We start from the raw sequence: 9175 nt of genomic DNA, 5'->3' as shown, positions 1-9175 counted from the left end.
CACCACTTATTTCTAAAACTCCTAATATCTTTGATCCCAACAAGTTTCAGTCATTGTCATCCATTTTGGTACTTATTCGTAACATTATCGATCAGTCAAAGCTCCTACATCATTGAGCAAGCTTCTATATCATTTAGAAAGCTTCTATATCACTGAGCAAGCTCCTACATCATCGGCTTCACCACCTTCACCGCCTTCTCTGTTCCTAGGCAACCTTGAGATTCGATTTCGCAACGTATTTTCTTTGAGCACAAAGTAGTAGAAGTAGTAGAAGATTGGTATTGATCTCTATTCCCGAGGCCTTTGTTTATAAGGTTTTTTCGGTCTACCAATCAACCCTGATCGATATACTGATTCTGGAAAAACTTGATCCTCATGACTGAGTTCATCGTGATATGTGATATCGTCTTATCAAGTTTATCGATCTACCGATCCTTGGGATTGGTCTACCAAACTCAAGTGTCACCTCATCAATCTGGGTCTGAACCCGAGCTCAATCAGTTGAATCTCAATCGATCTACTGATCCTGCTTGGATTCGATTCGACCCAAGTTAAGTCTGGATCACTCTAGACTTGGTCTGCTGTGTCAAGTTTGCTTCTGCTTGCTCCTCAATCTTGCTTCCATCTTCGAGTTCCTGCAAGATAAGCATATAACAACAAACAAACAACCTAGCCTAATCCTGTAAGTCTACCCGACCTACTAAGCTTACCATCTAAGGGTTACCCCTTTAGGATCAAACCACTCCTATAAGTCTACCTGACATATTAGACTTCTTGCTTGGAGTTCCTTTAAGATTTTCACTACCTAGAGCTCACTCCCTAGGATTTTCTTTTGCCAAGTATCCGATCATGCTTAATTTGCTTAAACTTACCCTTGCCTAATCGCTAGTTAAGACTAGTCACTCAGTAGACTTCTCACCCTTGCCAAGCCTCTGATCACTTTGACCCACTTGGACTTCCTCTTGTTTAATCTTCAGTTAGGACTAGTCACTCGGTAGACTTCTCACCCTTGCCTAATCTTCAGTCAGAATTCCCCTTGCTAGTTATCTGGTCCTGACCAAATTTCTCCTTACTAATTATTTGATCAACTTTGACCTGACTAGACTTTACTCACTTCCAAACTCAAGTCTTGTTTGGATCAACTCTTGATCAAATTGATCAAACATTGAAACTTTAGAGGTTGATTGCATCAACAATCTTCTCCTTTTTAATATTTGACATATTTTTTAAGTTAGATTTAGGTTATAAGGTTTTATAAGACTTAGAAAGGTTCACTAGATTTTATTAACTTAAGCTTTCCTCTCCCCCTTTATCATTCATAATAAAAAAAGATTTACCTAAGGTTCTCTTTAGGTTTTGTACCAACAATTTAAGGATTTTTCTATTATCAAAACTCATACTCTATCTTTGTTTTTTGAAAAACCATTTTTAAGTTTTAATCAAATTCTTTTGAAAAATCTTTCAAAATATTTAAAATTTTCTCTGAAGGTGTTTCAAAGTTTTGCATTAAAATTTTCAAAAGGAATTTTTAGGTATTTCTTCAAAAGACTTGTCAAACAATTTTAAAGAATTTTAAAAAATATTTTTGATTTTTTGAAAAACTCAAAGGTTAAAAATTTTTTAAAAGGAATTTTTAAAAAGATTTTAAAGAATTTTAGAAAATATTTTTGATTTTTCAACTATAACTTCCCCTTAATGATCTACTTATATGTCTTAGGGGTCTAGAAATTTAGTATTGACCTAGGGATTCTGTGTCTAAATATTGGTCAACTAATTTTTAAAGATATATAAATTTTTTAAAAATATGTATAATACACCCAAACATTCATGAATTTCAATTAAAAATTAAGTTTTTAAAAATATTTTTAAGAGAATATTTATATTAATTTATAATTTTTTGAAAATATTTTTAAAAACTTTTCAATTTAACGGTCTTTATCATCTCACTTTTTTCTAAATGTCTTAATACATAACATACAAGGTAACTTATTTATTTTTGTGAGATGAGCTGTTAATTTTATCTGATTAATTAAGTTTGAATTGGAAGATTATTTGATCTTGTATTATATTTAGATTTAACTATCAATTAATTAAGTATACATTTCAAAAATTGACTTTCAGATCGTAGCAAGGAAACGACCTTCTTGGATATCAGAATAACGACGAGAAAGCTTTTTACAGAAATTATACACTTAAACCTTCTTTTTAAAAAATTCTAGTCTAACTAGTTTAGGATATGATGAGATAACTTCAGTTAGTTCTTTTTAGTTGAGTGAAGCAAGCTGGGTACTCCTTAGTTAACCCAAATACTTAGACTATGTCTCCCTAACGTACTATCATCTTACCCTATCCTAATACTATATGAGCAAGTGTTAAACAATCCTTTTCCTATCTAGTCATTCTAAATTAAGCATATAATAAAAGACTAGCACGAATGACAAAATTCAAATATTGATATGTTAGATAATTCAAAAAAAAATTTAATTAATAAAAATCTTAATTTGAAAAATTCATATCTAGTCAATAGTGAGAATAAATATAATCTAGATAATTTAAATTTAATTAATTTTAATAATCCAAATTTAACTAATTCAAAATTTATCATTAATAAGTCAATTAATAAAAATATAAATATTAATAATTCAAATTTAATAAATTTAGATAATAAAATTGATCAAGATCAAATTCATCTAGATATTAATCAAATTAATGAAAATATAGATAAAATATTTAACTTATTCAACCAAGAAAAATCTAATTTAATACATTCAAATTTAACTAATTTAATAAATTATAAAGTAATTAATAATCAAAATAGTTCTAATTTGAACAACTTAAATCTAATTAATTAAAAATTTAGAATTAAATAATAAATTAATTTCTAAAGACAATCTTAAAGATAATATCTTTATTAAAACTTAAAAAATTAAAATTTATAGTGGATTAACACATTTGATTCACACAAAATGTATCAAATTTAAAAATTTGATACATTATTTGAAATCAATTATTAATTATTTGACTTATTTGACACCTACATAATTGTCATACACATGAATATTTTAATATTTTTATTAATTAAATTTATTTTTAAATTATTTAATTTATCAATATTTTAATTTTTAAATTAATATTTTTATTAATTAAATTATTATTTAATTCTAAATTTTTAATTAAAATTGAACTTTTCAAATTTAACTTAACATGCGAATTATCTAATTTCATGTAAGAATTTAAAAAACCTAGTTTAACATGCGAATTAGCTAAAGCTTTTTTTTTGTAAATAATCTTACTAACCAGAATCCCAATCCATAATTCTAACTTTTTCTCCGTCTTCTTCTTCTTTCCCGGGCATTGATTCTGCTAGTGTCTGAATCTCTAACACTTGAACTACATAATGTACTCTTTGTTTCTCCTAACTTCCCGCATTGATTGCTCCTTTACCACCAATGGTGTTGTTTGAATTTTATGAGTATGACATTTATTTTTAGAATATCCTCTCTCCCTACACTTATAATATATTATATAAAATTTAAAAATTAAAATTAAATTAATACTTTACTCCCCTCAATTCCTAGCCTCTTTGCTCTTGTGACAGTTAGTCCTATCAAGAGTCGATCGACTCTGATACCAATTGTAAGACCTGTGTGGTCAAGAGAGGAGGCGTCAATCTCGATCTTGCGCTTCATGCTTTTTTTGTTCATTATTTCTTTTCTATTAAAGTTAGTACACAGTGGAATATGAAATAAACTTAATGAAAGACAAGATAAGGAACACATGGGATTTACTTGGTTCCCAACTCCCAAGGTTGGTACTTCAAGGCTTATGTACAAGAGACACTCATCCATTAGTGGTCTCCTTTCTAAAACTTTTTCGGAGGCGGAGAAACTCATCTTATAGTTTAAGTACAAGAACACAAATATAAAGTAAAGCATAATTGTAAATTAAATACAAACAAAACTATTATCGGCCTATCCAAAAGTTTTGAGTGTAGCACACCCCTCTTGGAACTTCCCTGGTAGTAGAGCTTCACAACATATTTTCTTTGAGCACAAAGTAGGAGTAGTAGTAGAAGATTAGTGTTGATCTCTATTCTTGAGACCTTCTTTTATAAGACTTTTTTGGTCTACCGATCAACCCTGATTGGTATATCTATCTTGGGTAAACTTAATCCCCACGATCAAGTTCATCATCATATGTAATCTCGTCATTATCAAGTTTATCGATCTACTGATCCTTGGGATCGGTCCACTGAACCCAATGCCACCTCATCGATCAGGGTTCGGACCTGAGCCTAGTCAGTTGTCGAACCTCGATAAGTCTACTGATCCTGCTTGGATTTGATTTGACTCAAGTTAAGTCTGGTTCACTGCAGCCTTGGTCTGACTGCATCTGGTTTGCATCTGTCTGCTTCCTCAATCTTGCTTTCAATTCCAAATTCCTACAAAACAAGTATACAATAACAAATAAATAATCTAGCCTAATCCTGTAAGCTACCTGACTACTAGGTTTACCACCTAAGGGTTACCCCCTTAGGATCAAACCCACTCCTGTAAGTCTATTTGACCTACTTGGCTTCTTGCTTAGAGTTCCTCCAAGACTTTCACCACCTAGGGCTCACTCCCTAGGATTTTCCTTTGTAAAACATCTAGTTACCCTTGACTTATTTGGACTTATCCTTGCCTAACCTCTAGTTAGGACTAGTCACTTGATAGACTTCTCACCCTTGCCAAGCCTCTAGTCACCTTGATCCACTTTGACTTTTTTTTTACCTAATATATAGTTAGGATTAGTCACTCGATAAACTTCTCACCCTTGCCTAACCTTCAGTTAGGACTTCCCTTGTTAGTCATCTAGTCCTAACTCGATTTTTCCTTGTTAATCATCTAATCAATTTTGACCTGATTAAACTTGACTCACTTCTAAACATCAAATCCTATTTAGGTCAACCATTGGTCAAACTGATCAGACAAAGAAATATTATCAAATATCAAAACCCTGGAGGTTGATTGCACCAACGTCTTCCACATGCACCAAAAGCTCAAAAACAACGTTGGAATTTATTATCACCATTTGTTTTCAATACAACATATATATCTAGGTCTTTTTATCTTAACTCACGTAAAAGTCTTAATTAGAAGATCACCATAATCCTTATCGAAATGACTTACCAACTTATTTAGAGCTTTCTAACGTGCATAATATGCCTTTCGATATGATATATATATATGTTGGTTTTAGCCTCTTAAGGTGGGCTTAATTGTAATTTGTATATATTGATACAACCCGAATCTATTTAAGTAGTCTAATTAAGGTTTATTGGATTTCAGATTATCGGATGTGCATTAAATATGTAAAACTCGTTAGCTCGATCCGTTATTATCTATGGGTTGATAATGGATCGGATTTCTATATATAGGGTTGGCCCTTAAGGATTTAGGATTTCTTGAATTTTTGCTTTCTTTCACCATTTATGAAGGTTTTGTAACACCTTCACCCTAATACCCTTGGAAGATCATCATCTTGCTTCCGCTTCATCTTCTTCCATAGGGATTCAAAGTTGACACTGCAGGATAAGGACAATGACTCTCCAATCAGGTTCTTTATTGTTGTTTTTAGTATTTTTATTTTGTTATGTTATGTTTCATTAAACTAGATCTTCATGCTTTATGATTGGTTTGTTTTCTCTCTCTGCATGAATTTTTTTGGTTCCTTGAATTCATGTGGTTAGGGAATTTAAAATTCTTTCAAATGGTATCAGAGCTTAGGTTCTATTTCATCATATTTCATGGTTTACAAGGTTTACAAAATATCAGTCTCAGGAAAATCCCTGGGTCATCCATCGCAGAGATGCAACCACGCAATTGCGGTCCATTAAATCTCATCAGTATCCCATTCATATGGATTCATGAATCTATACAATCTCTACATGTCAAAAAGCATTTTTTTTAATGGAAAAGCCAAAAGAAAGAGAAAAATGACATTTTTTTTCTTCTTACAGAGGAATGTGGAACATGGGAAAGCAAAAAGAATAAAAAATAAAAAAATAGTGATTTTTTATTTTTATTTTTCTTACAACGGAACGTGGGAACAGTTCAAGTTTTTTTAACAGTTCAAGTTTTTTTTCTTTCTTTTGGCTAAGTTGATCACCACCATTATTAGCAAGTTTGTAGTAGATGAGCATTGATTCAAGGTGACCAAGTGATCAAGTGATTGACAATCCTAAAATGATGACAAAATCAATTATCTAATTTGATTACTTTTAGTAAACAATTTAAGTGATCGATTAGTGACTACATTAATTGACATGAATCAATAATCGATTGATGAGTTAGATATCGAACACATAAGCCGTGATAGATTAGCGAGATCGATTGGTTAACACCAATCGATTAGCACTCATCATCAATCAATTGATGATCTTGAAGTCGTATACAGTAGGCTTTTAATCAATTGAGGTAATTGATTGAGTGACACCAATCAATTGCTATATGATATCAATCGATTGATAAGTTTAATATTTTGAGCTATTAAGGTTGATCAAGTGTTTATCTGTTCAATTAAAGTTCCTAGGGTCTTTTTGGATCTATTTATACATGTATTACTAAATTAAACTATTATGTCATCCCAAAGGAAGACACATTAGATATGTTTAGTGCATTTTGTATTGGTAGATGTATATTTATGCTAAAAGTAATTAGCCCAAAGAAAAATTACTTTTATACCAGATATACATTCAAGGTAACTTATGACTATAGAATAAATTTATTTTATTTAGATCATACACAAAATATGTCAGCCCCATAGGAAGACATATTGCATGGTTGGTTAAGGTTGATGCAAGTTATTGATCAATATATAATTCATATAAAGTGTAAAATTATGCACATAATGGGTCGGCCCAAAGAAAGATTCATTATATGACTAACTAAAGTTTGAGTTATATTAGCGAGTATCACTAACAAATTACATTTTAATCCACAGAATAAAATATAATATTGTACTTGGTATCTCATAAATAGCCCATTTATATGCTTTATTTGTATGTTTTATTATCTATACTTATATATATGTTCTTGCTATTAATTAAATCGTGGGCTTACATTATTTTATCTCTTTTATTATTTCAGTGCAATCAGTAATTTCTAGTCTTAATAACATCTCCACTCTAACTGGTTATAATTTTGCTGAATAGAAAAAGTATGTTATCATAGTTTTGGGTTGTATGGACTTGGACTATGCATTGAGATATGATTGCCCTGTACCCCTGACTAGTGCTAGCACCATAGAGCAAAAGGTTGAATTTGAAAGTAGGAGCAATTAAATCGTATATGTCTAAGTATCATAAGGCTTTCTATATTGACACCAATTAAGGGCTCTATTACTGAAGGAGAAGATGCTAGAAGTTTTCTTAGCTAATTAGCATATTATTTTATTGCAAACAAAAAAGTTAAGACTACCACACTTCTTTCAAAGTTGGTAACTATGCGGTATAACGGCAAAGGAAATATCAGGGAGTACATTATGAAGATGTTTAATATCGCCACAAGTCTGAAAGCACTAAAACTCAAAATGTTTGAGTCTATGTTAGTGCATTTCATCTTGACGTCTTTGCCTGCACAGTTCACTATTTTTAAGATTTTATATAATACTCAAAAGGATAAGTGGACATTAAATGAGTTTATAACTCAATGCATGTAAGAAGAGGAGAGACTAAGACATAAAACACTTGAAAGTATTCACTTAGCATTTGGTTCCCAAGATTCGAGCAAGAAGTGCAAAGGATCAATAACAAAGGATAAAGGGAAAGTAAACTATAGATTTTGGAAGTTTTGGTCATAAGGAACACAAGAAATAAGACAAGGAGTCCACTTGTTACTTTTACAAAAAGAAAGGTCATATGAAGAAAGACTACCCCAAATATGTCAACTAGCATGTAAAGAAAGGTAAACTTCTCAACTTTGTTAATTCAGAAGTCAATTTGATTATTGTACCCTCTGACGCTTGATGGATAGATACCGATGCTACTATTTATTTAAGTATCACTATGTAGGATTGTCTTAGGAGTCGTTTTCCGCTTGATGGTGAAAGATACATCTATAAAGAAAATGAAAAAAAAAGGTTAAAGCCGAGTCGATTAGTGTTTTTAGACTTTGTTTAGAAACTAATATCCTTTTGAATTTAGAAAATATATTTATTATACAATTTTTTCGATGGAATTTAAATTTAATTTCTTATTTGGATAAATCAGGTTATTCTTGTTCATTTGAAAATGAAATTTTCAATATTTTATATAATTCAGCATTGGTAGGCAATGATTCCTTGGTTGATAAGTTTTATAAATTAAATATCATAACTCTTATGGTTGACAACATGCATAACATAAGCATAAAACGTAAATTGACTAATGGAAATTCATCCATGTTATGACATAGGTGTTTAGGACATATATTCAGATAATTTCTAGAAAGGTTAATGTTATATAGAATTCTCGATTCCATCGACATGTCAGATTTTGATGCCTGCATTGAGTGTGTTAAGAAGACAACTAACAAAAAACATAAGGGGGCAAGTCGTTGTAGTGATATTTTAGAGCTAATACATACAGACATTTATAGATCATTTTCTAAGGTATCTTGGAATGGACACACATATTTTATTAGTTTCATAGATGATTACTCTTGATTCGGCTATCTGTACCTCATTCATGAGAAGTCGCAATCTTTAGACATGTTCAAAATTTTCAAAGTTGAAGTTGAAAATCAACTAGGTAAGAAAATTAAAATCGTCTGATCTAATCATGGAGGTAAATATTACGGTCAATATAATGGATCATGTGAATAATATCCAAGACCTTTTGCGAATTATCTTATAGAGTGTGAGATTGTGCTTTAGTATACCATGTCTGGTACTCTTAGTTAGAATGGTATAGCTGAGCGATTAAATTGTACTTTAAAAGATATGGTAAGAAGTATGATGACTTTTACTTCTTTACCTGATGCACTCAAGACTACTGTTACCTACTTAATAGAGTACCAAGTAAGACAATAACTAAAATCTTATTCGAGATGTGGACGAGTAGGAAATCTAGTATTAGGCATTTACACGTTTAGGGTTATCTAGCTGAGGTTAGGCCTTACAAGCCTAATGAAAAGAAATTGGACTCAAGAACTGT

The sequence above is a fragment of the Curcuma longa genome, chromosome 10 (genome assembly GCF_044706935.1).
Source record: "Curcuma longa cultivar G26 ecotype Majalengka, Jawa Barat chromosome 10, ITB_CL_G26_1.1, whole genome shotgun sequence".
Classification (NCBI taxonomy): Eukaryota; Viridiplantae; Streptophyta; class Magnoliopsida; order Zingiberales; family Zingiberaceae; genus Curcuma; species Curcuma longa.
Note: the sequence above shows the minus strand (reverse complement) of the source record.